The sequence below is a fragment of the Gorilla gorilla genome, chromosome 17 (genome assembly GCF_029281585.2).
Source record: "Gorilla gorilla gorilla isolate KB3781 chromosome 17, NHGRI_mGorGor1-v2.1_pri, whole genome shotgun sequence".
Classification (NCBI taxonomy): Eukaryota; Metazoa; Chordata; class Mammalia; order Primates; family Hominidae; genus Gorilla; species Gorilla gorilla.
The window spans coordinates 3,557,899-3,579,509 of NC_073241.2; positions in this window are offsets into that span (position 1 = coordinate 3,557,899).

A 21,611-nucleotide genomic window follows, 5' to 3' on the forward strand; every position below is an offset into this window, starting at 1 on the left:
TTCCATTCGATTCCATTCAATTCCATTCAATTCCATTCCATTCCATTCCAATCCATTCCATTCTACTCGGGTTGATTCCATTCCATTCCATTCCATTCCATTCCATTCCATTCCATTCCATTCCATTCCATTCGATTCCATTCCATTCCATTCCATTCCATTCCATTCCATTCCATTCCATTCCAATCTATTCCATTCGATTCCATTCCATTCCATTCCATTCCATTCCATTCCATTCCATTCCAATCCATTCCATTCTACTCGTGTTGATTCCCTTCCATTCCATTCCATTCCATTCCATTCCATTCCATTCCATTCCATTCCATTCCATTCCATTCCATTCCATTCCGTTCTACTCGGGTTGATTCCATTCTATTCCATTACATTCCATTCGATTCCATTCGATTCCATTCGATTCCTTTCCATTCCATTCCATTCCATTCCATTCCATTCCATTCCATTCCATTCCATTCTACTCCATTCCATTCCATTCCATTCCATTCCATTCCAATCCATTCCCTTCCGTTCTATTCGGGTTGATTCCATTCCATTCCATTCCATTCCATTCCATTCCATTCCATTCCATTCCATTCCATTCCATTGCATTCCATTCGATTCCATTCGATTCCATTCCATTCCATTGCATTCCATTCCATTCCATTCCATTCCATTCTATTCCATTCCATTCCATTCTGTTCCATTCTATTCCATTCCATTCCATTCCTTTCCACTCGGGTTGATTCCATTCTATTCCATTCCATTCCATTCGATTCCATTCGATATCATTCGATTCCATTCCATTCCATTCCATTCCATTCCATTCCATTCCATTCTATTCCATTCCATTCCATTCCATTCCATTCCATTCCATTCTATTCCATTCCATTCCATTCCATTCCATTCCATTCTATTCCATTCCATTCCATTCCGTTCTACTCGGGTTGATTCCATTCCATTCCATTTCATTCCATTCCATTCCATTCCATTCCATTCGATTCCATTCGATTCCGTTCCATTCCATTCCATTCGAATCCATTCCATTCTACTCGGGTTGATTCCATTCCATTCCATTCCATTCCATTCCATTCCATTCCATTCCATTCCACTCGATTCCATTCCATTCCATTCCATTCCATTCCAATCCATTCCATTCTACTCGGGTGGATTCCATTCCATTCCATTCCTTTCCATTCCATTCCATTCCATTCCATTCCATTCCATTACATTCCATTCGGTTCCATTCCATTCCATTCCATTCTATTCCATTCCATTCCATTCCATTCCATTCCATTCCATTCCGTTCTAATCGGGTTGATTCCATTCTATTCCTTTCCATTCCATTCCATTCCATTCCATTCCATTCCATTCCATTCCATTCCATTCTATTCCATTCCATTCTACTCCATTGAATTCCATTCCATTCCATTCCTTTCCATTCCATTTAGTTCTACTCGGGTTGATTCCATTCCATTCCATTCCATTCCTTTCCATTCCATTCCAATCCATTCCATTCCATTACTTTCCATTCCATTCCATTCCAATCCATTCCATTCTACTCGGGTTGATTCCATTCCATTCCATTCCATTCCATTCCATTCCATTCCATTCCATTCCATTCCATTCCATTCCATTCCATTCCATTGCATTCCATTCCATTCCACTCCATTCCATTCGATTCCATTCGATTCGATTCCATTCCATTCCATTCCATTCCAATCCATTCCATTCTACTCGGGTTGATTCCATTCCATTCCATTCCATTCCATTCCATTCCATTCCATTCCATTCCATTCCATTCCATTCCATTCCATAGCATTCCATTCGATTCCATTAGATTCCATTCCATTCCATTCCATTCCATTCCATTCCATTCCATTCCATTCCATTCCATTCCGTTCCACTCGGGTTGATTCCATTCTATTCCATTCCATTCCATTCGATTCCATTCGATATCATTCGATTCCCTTCCATCCCATTCCATTCCATTCCATTCCATTCCGTTCTACTCGGGTTGATTCCATTCCATTCCATTTCATTCCATTCCATTCCATTCCATTTCTTTCGATTCCATTCTTTTCCATTCCATTCCATTCCATTCCAATCCATTCCATTCTACTCGGGTGGATTCCATTCCATTCCATTCCATTCCATTCCATTCCATTCCATTCCATTCCATTCCATTCGATTCCATTCCATTCCATTCCATTCCATTCCATTCCATTCCGTTCTATTCGGGTTCATTCCATTCCATTCCATTCCATTCCATTCCATTCCATTCCATTCCATTCCATTCCATTCCATTCTATTCCATTCCATTCTACTCCATTGAATTCCATTCCATTCCATTCAATTCCATTCCATTCCATTCCTTTCCATTCCATTTAGTTCTACTCGGGTTGATTCCATTCCATTCCATTCCATTCCATTCCATTCCATTCCATTCCATTCCACTACTTTCCATTCCATTCCATTCCAATCCATTCCATTCTACTCGGGTTGACTCCATTCCATTCCATTCCATTCCATTCCATTCCATTCCATTCCATTATATTCCATTCTATTCCATTCGATTCCGTTCGATTCCATTCCATTCCATTCCATTCCATTCCATTCCATTCCATTCCATTCCATTCCATTCCATTCCATTCCATTCCATTTACTCCATTCCGTTCTACTCGGGTTGTTTCCATTGAGTTTGGTTCCGTCCCGTCCCGTCCCGTCCCGTCCCGTCCCGTGCCGTTTTACTCAGGTTGATTCCTTTCCATTCCGTTCCGCTCGTTTCCTTTACGTTCCATTCCGTTCCACGCGGGTTGGTTCAATTCCATTCTATTCTATTCTATTCCTTTCCCTTCCATTCCATTCCATTCCATTCCATTCTACTCGGGTTAATTCCATGCCATTCCGTTCCGTTCCATTCCGTCCCATCCCGATCCGTCCCATCCCGTCCCGTCCCGTCCCATCCCGTTCCATTCCACATGGGTTGATTCAATTCCTTTCGGTTAGATTGAACTCCATTCCATTCCATTCTACTCGGATTGACTCCACTCCATTCCATTCCATTCCATTCCATTCCATTCCATTCCATTCCATTCCATTCCATTCCAATCCATTCCATTCTACTCGGGTTGATTCCATTCTATTCCATTCCATTCCATTCCATTCCATTCCATTCCATTCCATTCCATTTCATTCCATTCCATTCCATTCCATTCCATTCCATTCCATTCCATTCCATTCCATTCGATTCCATTCCATTCCATTCCATTCCATTCCATTCCATTCCATTCCATTCCATTCCATTCCGTTCTACTCGGGTTGATTCCATTCTATTCCATTCCATTCCTTTCGTTTCCATTTGATTCCACTCGATTTCATTCCATTCCATTCCATTCCCTTCCATTCCATTCTATTCCATTGAATTCCATTCCATTCCATTCCATTCCATTCCATTCCATTCCATTCCATTCCATTCCATTCCATTCCATTCCGTTCTACTCTGATTGATTCCATTCCATTCCATTCCATTCCATTCCATTCCATTCCATTCCATTCCATTCCATTCCAATACATTCCATTCTACTCTGGTTGATTCCATTCCATTCCATTCCATTCCATTCCATTCGTCTCCATTCGATTCCATTCCATTCCATTCCATTCTATTCCATTGAATTCCATTCCATTCCATTCCATTCCATTCCATTCCATTCCATTCCATTCCACTCCATTCCATTCGATTCCATTCCGTTCCATTCCATTCCATTCCATTCCATTCCATTCCATTCCATTCCATTCCATTCCATTCCATTCCTTTCTACTCGGGTTGATTCCATTCTATTCCATTCCATTCCGTTCGATTCCATTTGATTCCATTCGATTCCATTACATTCCATTCCATTCCCTTCCATTCCATTCTATTCCATTGAATTCCATTCCATTCCATTCCATTCCATTCCATTCCATTCCATTCCATTCCATTCCGTTCTACTCTGATTGATTCCATTCCATTCCATTCCATTCCTTTCCATTCCATTCCATTCCATTCCATTCCATTCCATTCCATTCCATTCCATTCCATTCCAATACATTCCATTCTACTCTGGTTGATTCCATTCCATTCCATTCCATTCCATTCCATTCGTCTCCATTCCATTCCATTCCATTCCATTCCATTCTATTCCATTGAATTCCATTGAATTCCATTCCATTCCATTCCATTCCATTCCATTCCATTCCATTCCATTCCATTCCATTCCATTCCGTTCTACTCGGGTTGATTCCACTCCATTCCATTCCATTCCATTCCATTCCATTCCATTCCATTCGTCTCCATTCGATTCCATTCGATTCCATTCCATTCTATTCCATTGAATTCCATTCCATTCCATTCCATTCCATTCCATTCCATTCCATTCCATTCCATTCCATTCCATTCCGTTCTACTCGGGTTGATTCCATTCCATTCCATTCCATTCCATTCCATTCCATTCCATTCCATTCCACTCCATTCCATTCGATTCCTTTCGATTCCATTCCATTCCATTCCATTCCATTCCAATCCATTCCATTCTACTCGGGTTGATTCTATTCCATTCCATTCCATTCCATCCCATTCCAATCCATTCCATTCCATTCCGTTCTACTCGGGTTGATTCCATTCCATTCCATTCCATTCCATTCCATTCGTCTCCATTCCATTCCATTCCATTCCATTCCATTCTATTCCATTGAATTCCATTGAATTCCATTCCATTCCATTCCATTACATTCCATTCCATTCCATTCCATTCCATTCCATTCCATTCCATTCCGTTCTACTCGGGTTGATTCCACTCCATTCCATTCCATTCCATTCCATTCCATTCCATTCCATTCCATTCGTCTCCATTCGATTCCATTCGATTCCATTCCATTCTATTCCATTGAATTCCATTCCATTCCATTCCATTCCATTCCATTCCATTCCATTCCATTCCATTCCATTCCATTCCATTCCGTTCTCCTCGGGTTGATTCCATTCCATTCCATTCCATTCCATTCCATTCCATTCCATTCCATTCCACTCCATTCCATTCGATTCCTTTCGATTCCATTCCATTCCATTCCATTCCATTCCAATCCATTCCATTCTACTCGGGTTGATTCTATTCCATTCCATTCCATTCCATCCCATTCCAATCCATTCCATTCCATTCCGTTCTACTCGGGTTGATTCCATTCCATTCCATTTCATTGCATTCCATTCCATTCCATTCCATTCGATTCCATTCGATTCCATTCCATTCCATTCCATTCCAATCCATTCCATTCTACTCGGGTTGATTCCATTCCATTTCATTCCATTCCATTCCATTCCATTCCATTCCATTCCATTCGATTCCACTCGATTCCACTCCATTCTTTCCATTCCATTCCAATCCATTCCATTCTACTCGGGTGGATTCCATTCCGTTCCATTCCATTCCATTCCATTGCATTCCATTCCATTCCACTCCATTCGATTCCAATCCATTCCATTCCATTCCATTCCTTTGCATTCCATTCCATTCCATTCCATTCCATTCCATTCCATTCTATTCCATTCCGTTCTAGTCGGGTTGATTCCATTCTATTCCATTCCATTCCATTCCATTCCATTCCATTCCATTCCATTCCATTCCATTCTATTCCATTCCATTCTACTCCATTGAATTCCATTCCATTCCATTCTATTCCATTCCATTCCATTCCTTTCCATTCCATTTAGTTCTACTCGGGTTGATTCCATTCCATTCCATTCCATTCCATTCCATTCCATTACTTTCCATTCCATTCCATTCCAATCCATTCCATTCTACTCGGGTTGACTCCATTCCATTCCATTCCATTCCATTCCATTCCATTCCATTCCATTATAATCCATTCCATTCCATTCGATTCCGTTCGATTCCATTCCATTCCATTCCATTCCATTCCATTCCATTCAATTCCATTCGATTCCATTCGATTCCATTCCATTCCATTCCATTCCAATCCATTCCATTCTACTCGGGTTGATTCCCTTCTATTCCATTCCATTCCATTCCATTCCATTCCATTCCATTCCATTCCATTCCATTCCATTCCATTCTATTCCTTTCGATTCCATTCCTTTCCATTAAATTCCATTCCATTCCATTCCATTCCATTCCATTCCATTCCATTCCATTCCGTTCTACTCGGGTTGATTCCACTCCATTCCATTCCATTCCATTCCATACCATTCCATTCGATTCCATTCCATTCCATTCCATTCCATTCCATTCCATTCCATTCCATTCCATTCCATTCCATTCTGTTCTACTCGGGTTGATTACACTCCATTCCATTCCATTCCATTCCATTCAATTCCATTGCATTCCATTCGATTCCATTCTAATCCATTCGATTCCAATCCATTCCATTTCATTTTATTCCATTCCATTCCATTCCATTCTATTCCATTGAATTCCATTACATTCCATTCCGTTCCATTTCATTTTATTGCATTCCATTCCATACCATTCTATTCCATTGAATTCCATTCCATTCCTTTCCATTCCAATCCATTCCATTCTACTCGGGTTGATTCCATTCCATTCCATTCCATTCCATTCCATTCGATTCCATTCCATTCCATTCCATTCCATTCCATTCCATTCCGTTCTACTCGGGTTGATTCCATTCTATTCATTCCATTCCGTTCGATTCCATTCGATTCCATTCGATTCCATTCCATTCCATTCCATTCCCTTCCATTCCATTCTATTCCTTTGAATTCCATTCCATTCCATTGCATTCCATTCCATTCCGTTCTACTCTGATTGACTCCATTCCATTCCATTCCATTCCATTCCATTGCATTCCATTCCATTCCATTCGATTCCATTCCATTCCATTCCATTCCATTCCATTCCATTCCATTCCATTCCAATACATTCCATTCTACTCTGGTTGATTCCATTCCATTCCATTCCATTCCATTCCATTCCATTCGTCTCCATTCGATTCCATTCGATTCCATTCCATTCTATTCCATTGAATTCCATTCCATTCCATTCCATTCCATTCCATTCCACTCCATTCCATTCCATTCCATTCCATACCATTCCATTCCGTTCTACTCGGGTTGATTCCGTTCCATTCCATTCCATTCCATTCCTTTCCATTCCATTCCACTCCATTCCATTCGATTCCATTCGATTCCATTCCATTCCATTCCAATCCATTCCATTCTACTCGGGTTGATTCCATTCCATTCCATTCCATTCCATTCCATTCCATTCCATTCCATTCCATTGCATTCCATTCGATTCCATTCGATTCCATTCCATTCGATTCCATTCGAGATCATTCGATTCCATTCCATCCCATTCCATTCCATTCCATTCCATTCCGTTCTACTCGGGTTGATTACATTCCATTCCATTTCATTCCATTCCATTCCATTCCATTCCATTCGATTCCATTCGATTCCATTCCATTCCATTCCATTCCAATCCATTCCATTCTACTCGGGTTGATTCCATTCCATTCCATTCCATTCCATTCCATTCCATTCCATTCCATTCCATTCCATTCGATTCCACTCGATTCCATTCCATTCTTTCCATTCCATTCCAATCCATTCCATTCTACTCGGGTGGATTCCATTCCATTCCATTCCATTCCATTCCATTCCATTCCATTCCATTCCATTCCATTCCATTCGATTCCATTCCATTCCATTCCATTCCATTCCATTCCATTCCATTCCATTCCATTCCATTCCATTCCATTCCATTCCATTCCGTTCTAGTCGGGTTGATTCCATTCTATTCCATTCCATTCCATTCCATTCCATTCCATTCCATTCCATTCCATTCCATTCCATTCCATTCTATTCCATTCCATTCCACTCCATTGAATTCCATTCCATTCCATTCTATTCCATTCCATTCCATTCCTTTCCATTCCATTTAATTCTACTCGGGTTGATTCCATTCCATTCCATTCCATTCCATTCCATTCCATTCCATTCCATTCCATTCCATTCCATTCCATTCCATTCCATTCCATTCCATTCCATTGCATTAAATTGCATTCCATTCGATTCCATTCGATTCCATTCCATTCCATTCCATTCCATTCCATTCCATTCCATTCCATTCCATTCCATTCTGTTCCACTCGGGTTGATTCCATTCTATTCCATTCCATTCCCTTCTATTCCATTCGATATCATTCGATTCCATTCCATCCCATTCCATTCCATTCCATTCCATTCCGTTCTTCTTGGGTTGATTCCATTCCATTCCATTTCATTCCATTCCATTCCATTCCATTTCTTTCGATTCCATTCGATTCCATTCCATTCCATTCCATTCCAATCCATTGCATTCTACTCAGTTTGATTCCATTCCATTCCATTCCATTCCATTCATATCCATTCCATTCCATTCCATTCAATTCCACTCGATTCCATTCCATTCCTTTCCATTCCATTCCAATCCATTCCATTCTACTCGGGTGGATTCCATTCCATTCCATTCGATTCCATTCCATTCCATTCCATTCCATTCCATTCCATTCCATTCCATTCGATTCCATTCCATTCCATTCCATGGCATTCCATTCCATTCCATTCCATTCCATTCCATTCCATTCCGTTCTAGTCTGGTTGATTCCATTCCATTCCATTGCATTCCATTCCATTGCATTGCATTCCATTCCATTCCATTCCATTCCATTCCATTCCATTCCATTCTTTCTATTCCATTCCATTCTACTCCATTGAATTCCATTCCATTCCATTCAATTTCATTCCATTCCATTCCTTTCCAATCCATTTAGTTCTACTCGGGTTGATTCCATTCCATTCCATTCCATTCCATTCCATTCCATTCCATTACTTTCCATTCCATTCCATTCCAATCCATTCCATTCTACTCGGGTTGACTCCATTCCATTCCATTCCACTCCATTCCATTCCGTTATATTCCATTCTATTCCATTCGATTCCGTTCGATTCCATTCCATTCCATTCCATTCTATTCCATTCCATTCGATTCCATTCCATTCCATTCCATTCCATTCCATTCCATTCCATTCCATTCCATTCCATTCCATTCCATTCCAATCCATTCCATTCTACTCGGGTTGATTCCATTCCATTCCATTCCATTCCAATCCATTCCATTCAATTCCATTCCATTCCATTCCATTCCATTCCATTCCATTCCATTCCTTTCTATTCCATTCCATTCCATTCCATTCCATTCCATTCCATTCCATTCCATTCCATTCCATTCCGTTCTACTCCTGTTGATTCCACTCCATTCCATTCCCTTCCATTCCATTCCATTCCATTCCATTCCATTCCATTGCATTCCATTCCAACCCATTCTTTTCTACTCGGGTTGATTCCATTCCATTCCATTCCATTCCATTCCATTCCATTCCATTCCATTCCATTCCATTCCATTCGATTCAATTCCATTCCATTTCATTCCAAACCGTTCCATTCTACTCGGGTTCATCATTCCATTCCATTCCATTCCATTCCATTCCACTCGGGTTCATTCCATTCCATTCCATTCCATTCCATTCCATTCCATTCCATTCCATTCCATTCCGTTCTACTCAGGTTGATTTCCATTCCATTCCATTCCATTCCATTCCATTCCATTCCATTCCATTCCACTCGGGTTGAGCATTCCATTCGATTCCATTCCATTCCATTCCATTCCATTCCATTCCATTCCAATCCACTCGGGCTCATTCCATTCCATTCCATTCCATTCCATTCCATTCCATTAAATTCCATTCCATTCCGTTCTACTCGGGTTGATTTCCATTCCATTCCATTCCATTCCATTCCACTCCATTCCATTCCATTCCATTCCATTCCATTCCATTCCTTTCCATTTATTCCATTCCGTTCTACTCGGGTTGATTCCATTGAGTTTGGTTCCGTTCCGTTCCGTCCCGTCCCGTCCCGTCCCGTCCCGTCCCGTTCCGTTTTACTCGGGTTGATTCCTTTGCATTCCGTTCCGCTCGTTTCCATTCCGTTCCATTCCGTTCAACGCGGGTTGGTTCAATTCCATTCTATTCTATTCTATTCCTTTCCATTCCATTCCATTCTACTCGGGTTGATTCTATGCCGTTCCATTCCGTTCCATTCCGTCCCATTCCGACCCGTCCCATCCCGTCCCGTCCCGTCCCATCCCGTTCCGTTCCACATGGGTTGATTCAATTCCTTTCGGTTACATTGAATTCCATTCCATTCCATTCTACTCGGATTGATTCCATTCCATTCCATTCCATTCCATTCCATTCCATTCCATTCCATTCCAATCCATTCCATTCTACTCGGGTTGATTCCATTCCATTCCATTCCATTCCATTCCATTCCATTCCATTCCATTCCATTCCATTCAGTTTCATTCCATTCCATTCCATTCCATTCCATTCCATTCCATTCCATTCCATTCCATTCGATTCCATTCCATTCCATTCCATTCCGTTCTACTCGGGTTGATTCCATTCTATTCCATTCCATTCCGTTCGATTCCATTCGATTCCATTCGATTCCGTTCCATTCCATTCCATTCCCTTCCATTCCATTCTATTCCATTGAATTCCATTCCATTGCATTCCATTCCATTCCATTCCATTCCATTCCATTCCATTCCATTCCGTTCTACTCTGATTGACTCCATTCCACTCCATTCGATTCCATTCCATTCCATTCCATTCCATTCCAATACATTCCATTCTACACTGGTTGATTCCATTCCACTCTGGTTGATTCCATTCCATTCCATTCCATTCCATTCCATTCCATTCCATTCCATTCCATTCCATTCCATTCCATTCCATTCCATTCGTCTCCATTCGATTCCATTCGATTCCATTCCATTCTATTCCATTGAATTCCATTCCATTCCATTCCATTCCATTCCATTCTATTACATTCCATTCCATTCCATTCCGTTCTACTCGGGTTGATTCCATTCCATTCCATTCCATTCCATTCCATTCCATTCCACTCCATTCCATTCGATTCCATTCGATTCCATTCCATTCCATTCCATTCCATTCCAATCCATTCCATTCTACTCGGGTTGATTCCATTCCATTCCATTCCATTCCATTCCATTCCATTCCATTCCGTTGAATTCCATTCGATTCCATTCGATTCCATTCCATTCGATTCCATTCGATATCATTCGATTCCATTCCTTCCCATTCCATTCCATTCCATTCCATTCCGTTCTACTCGGGTTGATTCCATTCCATTCCATTCCATTCCATTCCATTCCATTCCATTCCATTCCATTCCATTCCATTCCATTCCATTCCATTCCATTCCATTCCATTCGATTCCATTCCATTCCATTCCATTCCAATCCATTCCATTCTACTCCGGTTGATTCCATTCCATTCCATTCCATTCCATTCCATTCCATTCCATTCCATTCCATTCCACTCGATTCCATTCCATTCTTTCCATTCCATTCCAATCCATTCCATTCTTCTTGGGAGGATTCCATTCCATTCCATTCCATTCCATTCCATTCCATTCCATTCCATTCCATTCCATTCCATTCCATTCCATTCCATTCCATTCCATTTGATTCCATTCCATTCCATTCCATTCCATTCCATTTCATTCCATTCCTTTCCATTCCATTCCGTTCTAGTCGGGTTGATTCCATTCTATTCCATTCCATTCCATTCCATTCCATTCCATTCCATTCCATTCCATTCTATTCCATTCCATTCTACTCCATTGAATTCCATTCCGTTCCATTCTATTCCATTCCATTCCATTCCTTTCCATTCCATTTAGTTCTACTCTGGTTGATTCCATTCCATTCCATTCAATTCCATTCCATTCCATTCCATTCCATTCCATTCCATTCCATTCTATTCCTTTCGATTCCATTCCATTCCATTAAATTCCATTCCATTCCATTCCATTCCATTCCATTCCATTCCATTCCTTTCCATTCCATTCCATTCCGTTCTACTCGGGTTGATTCCACTCCATTCCATTCCATTCCATTCCATACCATTCCATTCGATTCCATTCCATTCCATTCCATTCCATTCCATTCCATTCCATTCCATTCTGTTCTACTTGGGTTGATTACACTCCATTCCATTCCATTCCATTCCATTCTATTCCATTTCATTCCATTCGATTCCATTCTATTCCATTCGATTCCATTCCATTCCATTTCATTTTATTCCATTCCATTCCATTCCACTCTATTCCATTGAATTCCATTCCATTCAATTCCATTCCATTTCATTTTATTGCATTCCATTCCATACCATTCTATTCCATTGAATTTCATTCCATTCCTTTCCATTCCAATCCATTCCATTCTACTCGGGTTGATTCCATTCCATTCCATTCCATTCCATTCCATTCGATTCCATTCCATTCCATTGCATTCCATTCCATTCCGTTCTACTCGGGTTGATTCCACTCCATTCCATTCCATTCCATTCCATTCCATTCCATTCCATTCCAATTCTTTCGTTTCCATTCCAACCAATTCCGTTCTACTCGGTTTGATTCCATTCCATTCCATTCCATTCCATTCAATTCCATTCCATTCCATTCGATTCCATACGATTCCATTCCATTCCATTCCATTCCATCCCATTTCATTCCAAACCATTCCATTCTACTCGGGTTCATCATTCCATTCCATTCCATTCCATTCCATTCCACTCGGGTTCTTTCCATTCCATTCCATTCCATTCCATTCCATTCCATTCCTTTCCATTCCATTCCGTTCTACTCAGGTTGATTTCCATTCCATTCCATTCCATTCCATTCCATTCCATTCCATTCCATTCCATTCCATTCCGTTCCATTCCACTCCATTCCATTCTACTCGTGTTGATTCCATGCCGTTCCGTTCCGTTCCATTCCGTCCCATCCCGACGCATCCCGTCCCGTTCCGTCCCGCCAAATTCCGTTCCTTTCTGATCGGGTTGATTCCGTTCCATTCCGTTCCGTTCCTTTCCGTTCCATTCCATTCCGTTACACGCGGGTTGATTCAATTCCATTCTATTACATTGAATTCCATTCCATACCATTCCATTCCATTCTACTCGGATTGATTGAATTCCATTCCATTCCATTCCAGTCCATTCCAATCCATTCCATTCTACTCGGGTTGATTCCATTCCATTCCATTCCATTCCATTCCATTCCATTCCATTCCATTCAATTGCGTTCCATTCGATTCGATTCCATTCCATTCCATTCCATTCCATTCGAATCCATTCCATTCTACTTGGGTTGATTCCATTCCATTCCATTCCATTCCATTCCATTCCATTCGATTCCATTCGATTCCATTCCATTCCATTCCATTCCATTCCATTCCATTCCATTCCATTCCATTCTGTTCTACTCGGGTTGATTCCACTCCATTCCATTCCATTCCATTCCATTCTATTCCATTCCATTCCATTCGATTCCATTCCATTCCATTTCATTTTATTCCATTCCATTCCATTCCATTCTATTCCATTGAATTCCATTCCATTCTATTCCATTCCATTCCATTCAGTTTCATTCCATTCCATTCCATTCCATTCCATTCCATTCCATTCCATTCCATTCCATTCCATTCCATTCCATTCCATTCCATTCCGTTCTACTCGGGTTAATTCCATTCTATTCCATTCCATTCCATTCCATTCCATTCCATTCCATTCCATTCCATTCCATTCCCTTCCATTCCATTCTATTCCATTGAATTCCATTCCATTCCATTCCATTCCATTCCATTCCATTCCATTCCATTCCGTTCTACTCTGATTGACTCCATTCCATTCCATTCCATTCCATTCCATTCCATTCCATTCCATTCCATTCCATTCCATTTCATTCCATTCCATTCCATTCCAATACATTCCATTCTACTCTGGTTGATTCCATTCCATTCCATTCCATTCCATTCCATTCCATTCCATTCCATTCGTCTCCATCCGATTCCATTCGATTCCATTCCATTCTATTCCATTGAATTCCATTCCATTCCATTCCATTCCATTCCATTCCATTCCATTCCATTCCATTCCATTCCATTCCATTCCTTTCCATTCCATTCCATTCCATTCCATTCCGTTCTACTCGGGTTGATACCATTCCATTCCATTCCATTCCATTCCATTCCATTCCACTCCATTCCATTCGATTCCATTCGCTTCCATTCCATTCCATTCCATTCCATTCCATTCCAATCCATTCCATTCTACTCGGGTTGATGCCATTCCATTCCATTCCATTCCATTCCATTCCATTGCATTCCATTCGATTCCATTCGATTCCATTCCATTCGATTCCATTCGAGATCATTCGATTCCATTCCATCCCATTCCAATCCATTCCATTCCATTCCGTTCTACTCGGGTTGATTCCATTCCATTCCATTTCATTCCATTCCATTCCATTCCATTCCATTCGATTCCATTCGATTCCATTCCATTCCATTCCATTCCAATCCATTCCATTCTACTCGGGTTGATTCCATTCCATTCCATTCCATTCCATTCCATTCCATTCCATTCCATTCCATTCCATTCCACTCGATTCCATTCCATTCTTTCCATTCCATTCCAATCCATTCCATTCTACTCGGGTGGATTCCATTCCATTCCATTCCATTCCATTCCACTCCATTCGATTCCATTCCATTCCATTCCATTCCATTCCATTCCATTCCATTCCATTCCATTCCGTTCTAGTCGGGTTGATTCCATTCTATTCCATTCCATTCCATTCCATTCCACTCCATTCCATTCCATTCCATTCCATTCTATTCCATTCCATTCTACTCCATTGAATTCCATTCCATTCCATTCTATTCCATTCCATTCCATTCCTTTCCATTCCATTTAGTTCTACTCGGGTTGATTCCATTCCATTCCATTCCATTCCATTCCATTCCATTCCATTCCATTCCATTACTTTCCATTCCATTCCATTCCAATCCATTCCATTCTACTCGGGTTGACTCCATTCCATTCCATTCCTTTCCATTCCATTCCGTTCCATTATAATCCATTCCATTCCATTCGATTCCGTTCGATTCCATTCCATTCCATTCCATTCCATTCCATTCAATTCCATTCGATTCCATTCGATTCCATTCCATTCCATTCCATTCCAATCCATTCCATTCTACTCGGGTTGATTCCATTCCATTCCATTCCATTCCATTCCATTCCATTCCATTCCATTCCATTCCATTCCATTCTATTCCTTTCGATTCCATTCCATTCCATTAAATTCCATTCCATTCCCTTCCATTCCATTCCATTCCATTCCATTCCATTCCATTGCATTCCGTTCTACTCGGGTTGATTCCACTCCATTCCATTCCATTCCATTCCATTATATACCATCCCATTCGATTCCATTCCATTCCATTCCATTCCATTCCATTCCATTCCATTCCATTCCATTCCATTCCATTCCATTCCATTCCATTCCGTTCTAGTCGGGTTGATTCCATTCTATTCCATTCCATTCCATTCCATTCCATTCCATTCGATTCCATTCCATTCCATTCCATTCTATTCCATTCCATTCTACTCCATTGAATTCCATTCCATTCCATTCAATTCCATTCCATTCCATCCCTTTCCATTCCATTTACTTCTACTCGGGTTGATTCCATTCCATTCCATTCCATTCCATTCCATTCCATTCCATTCCATTCAATTCCATTCCATTCCGTTACTTTCCATTCCATTCCGTTCCAATCCATTCCATTCTACTCGGGTTGACTCCATTCCATTCCATTCCTTTCCATTCCATTATATTCCATTCTAATCCATTCGATTCCGTTCGATTCCATTCCATTCCATTCCATTCCATTCCATTCCATTCCATTCCATTCGATTCCATTCCATTCCATTCCATGGCATTCCATTCCATTCCATTCCATTCCATTCCATTCCGTTCTAGTCTGGTTGATTCCATTCCATTCCATTGCATTCCATTCCATTCCATTGCATTCCATTCCATTCCATTCCATTCCATTCCATTCCATTCTATTCCATTCCATTCTACTCCATTCAATTCCATTCGATTCCATTCGATTCCATTCCATTCCATTCCATTCCAATCCATTCCATTCTACTCGGGTTGATTCCATTCCATTCCATTGCATTCCATTCGATTCCATTCTAATCCATTCGATTCCAATCCATTCCATTTCATTTTATTCCATTCCATTCCATTCCATTCTATTCCATTGAATTCCATTACATTCCATTCCGTTCCATTTCATTTTATTGCATTCCATTCCATACCATTCTATTCCATTGAATTCCATTCCATTCCTTTCCATTCCAATCCATTCCATTCTACTCGGGTTGATTCCATTCCATTCCATTCCATTCCATTCCATTCGATTCCATTCCATTCCATTCCATTCCATTCCATTCCATTCCGTTCTACTCGGGTTGATTCCATTCTATTCATTCCATTCCGTTCGATTCCATTCGATTCCATTCGATTCCATTCCATTCCATTCCATTCCCTTCCATTCCATTCTATTCCTTTGAATTCCATTCCATTCCATTGCATTCCATTCCATTCCGTTCTACTCTGATTGACTCCATTCCATTCCATTCCATTCCATTCCATTGCATTCCATTCCATTCCATTCGATTCCATTCCATTCCATTCCATTCCATTCCATTCCATTCCATTCCATTCCATTCCAATACATTCCATTCTACTCTGGTTGATTCCATTCCATTCCATTCCATTCCATTCCATTCCATTCGTCTCCATTCGATTCCATTCGATTCCATTCCATTCTATTCCATTGAATTCCATTCCATTCCATTCCATTCCATTCCATTCCACTCCATTCCATTCCATTCCATTCCATACCATTCCATTCCGTTCTACTCGGGTTGATTCCGTTCCATTCCATTCCATTCCATTCCTTTCCATTCCATTCCACTCCATTCCATTCGATTCCATTCGATTCCATTCCATTCCATTCCAATCCATTCCATTCTACTCGGGTTGATTCCATTCCATTCCATTCCATTCCATTCCATTCCATTCCATTCCATTCCATTGCATTCCATTCGATTCCATTCGATTCCATTCCATTCGATTCCATTCGAGATCATTCGATTCCATTCCATCCCATTCCATTCCATTCCATTCCATTCCGTTCTACTCGGGTTGATTACATTCCATTCCATTTCATTCCATTCCATTCCATTCCATTCCATTCGATTCCATTCGATTCCATTCCATTCCATTCCATTCCAATCCATTCCATTCTACTCGGGTTGATTCCATTCCATTCCATTCCATTCCATTCCATTCCATTCCATTCCATTCCATTCGATTCCACTCGATTCCATTCCATTCTTTCCATTCCATTCCAATCCATTCCATTTTACTCGGGTGGATTCCATTCCATTCCATTCCATTCCATTCCATTCCATTCCATTCCATTCCATTCCATTCCATTCCATTCGATTCCATTCCATTCCATTCCATTCCATTCCATTCCATTCCATTCCATTCCATTCCATTCCATTCCATTCCATTCCATTCCGTTCTAGTCGGGTTGATTCCATTCTATTCCATTCCATTCCATTCCATTCCATTCCATTCCATTCCATTCCATTCCATTCCATTCCATTCCATTCTATTCCATTCCATTCCACTCCATTGAATTCCATTCCATTCCATTCTATTCCATTCCATTCCATTCCTTTCCATTCCATTTAATTCTACTCGGGTTGATTCCATTCCATTCCATTCCATTCCATTCCATTCCATTCCATTCCATTCCATTCCATTCCATTCCATTCCATTCCATTCCATTCCATTGCATTAAATTGCATTCCATTCGATTCCATTCGATTCCATTCCATTCCATTCCATTCCATTCCATTCCATTCCATTCCATTCCATTCCATTCTGTTCCACTCGGGTTGATTCCATTCTATTCCATTCCATTCCCTTCTATTCCATTCGATATCATTCGATTCCATTCCATCCCATTCCATTCCATTCCATTCCATTCCGTTCTTCTTGGGTTGATTCCATTCCATTCCATTTCATTCCATTCCATTCCATTCCATTTCTTTCGATTCCATTCGATTCCATTCCATTCCATTCCATTCCAATCCATTGCATTCTACTCAGTTTGATTCCATTCCATTCCATTCCATTCCATTCATATCCATTCCATTCCATTCCATTCAATTCCACTCGATTCCATTCCATTCCTTTCCATTCCATTCCAATCCATTCCATTCTACTCGGGTGGATTCCATTCCATTCCATTCGATTCCATTCCATTCCATTCCATTCCATTCCATTCCATTCCATTCCATTCCATTCGATTCCATTCCATTCCATTCCATGGCATTCCATTCCATTCCATTCCATTCCATTCCATTCCATTCCGTTCTAGTCTGGTTGATTCCATTCCATTCCATTGCATTCCATTCCATTGCATTGCATTCCATTCCATTCCATTCCATTCCATTCCATTCCATTCCATTCTTTCTATTCCATTCCATTCTACTCCATTGAATTCCATTCCATTCCATTCAATTTCATTCCATTCCATTCCTTTCCAATCCATTTAGTTCTACTCGGGTTGATTCCATTCCATTCCATTCCATTCCATTCCATTCCATTCCATTCCATTCCATTCCATTCCATTCCATTACTTTCCATTCCATTCCATTCCAATCCATTCCATTCTACTCGGGTTGACTCCATTCCATTCCATTCCACTCCATTCCATTCCGTTATATTCCATTCTATTCCATTCGATTCCGTTCGATTCCATTCCATTCCATTCCATTCTATTCCATTCCATTCGATTCCATTCCATTCCATTCCATTCCATTCCATTCCATTCCATTCCATTCCAATCCATTCCATTCTACTCGGGTTGATTCCATTCCATTCCATTCCATTCCAATCCATTCCATTCAATTCCATTCCATTCCATTCCATTCCATTCCATTCCATTCCATTCCTTTCTATTCCATTCCATTCCATTCCATTCCATTCCATTCCATTCCATTCCATTCCATTCCATTCCGTTCTACTCCTGTTGATTCCACTCCATTCCATTCCCTTCCATTCCATTCCATTCCATTCCATTCCATTCCATTGCATTCCATTCCAACCCATTCTTTTCTACTCGGGTTGATTCCATTCCATTCCATTCCATTCCATTCCATTCCATTCCATTCCATTCCATTCCATTCCATTCGATTCAATTCCATTCCATTTCATTCCAAACCGTTCCATTCTACTCGGGTTCATCATTCCATTCCATTCCATTCCATTCCATTCCACTCGGGTTCATTCCATTCCATTCCATTCCATTCCATTCCATTCCATTCCATTCCATTCCATTCCGTTCTACTCAGGTTGATTTCCATTCCATTCCATTCCATTCCATTCCATTCCATTCCATTCCATTCCACTCGGGTTGAGCATTCCATTCGATTCCATTCCATTCCATTCCATTCCATTCCATTCCATTCCAATCCACTCGGGCTCATTCCATTCCATTCCATTCCATTCCATTCCATTCCATTAAATTCCATTCCATTCCGTTCTACTCGGGTTGATTTCCATTCCATTCCATTCCATTCCATTCCACTCCATTCCATTCCATTCCATTCCATTCCATTCCATTCCTTTCCATTTATTCCATTCCGTTCTACTCGGGTTGATTCCATTGAGTTTGGTTCCGTTCCGTTCCGTCCCGTCCCGTCCCGTCCCGTCCCGTCCCGTTCCGTTTTACTCGGGTTGATTCCTTTGCATTCCGTTCCGCTCGTTTCCATTCCGTTCCATTCCGTTCAACGCGGGTTGGTTCAATTCCATTCTATTCTATTCTATTCCTTTCCATTCCATTCCATTCTACTCGGGTTGATTCTATGCCGTTCCATTCCGTTCCATTCCGTCCCATTCCGACCCGTCCCATCCCGTCCCGTCCCGTCCCATCCCGTTCCGTTCCACATGGGTTGATTCAATTCCTTTCGGTTACATTGAATTCCATTCCATTCCATTCTACTCGGATTGATTCCATTCCATTCCATTCCATTCCATTCCATTCCATTCCATTCCATTCCAATCCATTCCATTCTACTCGGGTTGATTCCATTCCATTCCATTCCATTCCATTCCATTCCATTCCATTCCATTCCATTCCATTCCATTCAGTTTCATTCCATTCCATTCCATTCCATTCCATTCCATTCCATTCCATTCCATTCCATTCGATTCCATTCCATTCCATTCCATTCCGTTCTACTCGGGTTGATTCCATTCTATTCCATTCCATTCCGTTCGATTCCATTCGATTCCATTCGATTCCGTTCCATTCCATTCCATTCCCTTCCATTCCATTCTATTCCATTGAATTCCATTCCATTGCATTCCATTCCATTCCATTCCATTCCATTCCATTCCATTCCATTCCGTTCTACTCTGATTGACTCCATTCCACTCCATTCGATTCCATTCCATTCCATTCCATTCCATTCCAATACATTCCATTCTACACTGGTTGATTCCATTCCACTCTGGTTGATTCCATTCCATTCCATTCCATTCCATTCCATTCCATTCCATTCCATTCCATTCCATTCCATTCCATTCCATTCGTCTCCATTCGATTCCATTCGATTCCATTCCATTCTATTCCATTGAATTCCATTCCATTCCATTCCATTCCATTCCATTCTATTACATTCCATTCCATTCCATTCCGTTCTACTCGGGTTGATTCCATTCCATTCCATTCCATTCCATTCCATTCCATTCCACTCCATTCCATTCGATTCCATTCGATTCCATTCCATTCCATTCCATTCCATTCCAATCCATTCCATTCTACTCGGGTTGATTCCATTCCATTCCATTCCATTCCATTCCATTCCATTCCATTCCGTTGAATTCCATTCGATTCCATTCGATTCCATTCCATTCGATTCCATTCGATATCATTCGATTCCATTCCTTCCCATTCCATTCCATTCCATTCCATTCCGTTCTACTCGGGTTGATTCCATTCCATTCCATTCCATTCCATTCCATTCCATTCCATTCCATTCCATTCCATTCCATTCCATTCCATTCCATTCCATTCCATTCCATTCGATTCCATTCCATTCCATTCCATTCCAATCCATTCCATTCTACTCCGGTTGATTCCATTCCATTCCATTCCATTCCATTCCATTCCATTCCATTCCATTCCATTCCACTCGATTCCATTCCATTCTTTCCATTCCATTCCAATCCATTCCATTCTTCTTGGGAGGATTCCATTCCATTCCATTCCATTCCATTCCATTCCATTCCATTCCATTCCATTCCATTCCATTCCATTCCATTCCATTTGATTCCATTCCATTCCATTCCATTCCATTCCATTTCATTCCATTCCTTTCCATTCCATTCCGTTCTAGTCGGGTTGATTCCATTCTATTCCATTCCATTCCATTCCATTCCATTCCATTCCATTCCATTCTATTCCATTCTACTCCATTGAATTCCATTCCGTTCCATTCTATTCCATTCCATTCCATTCC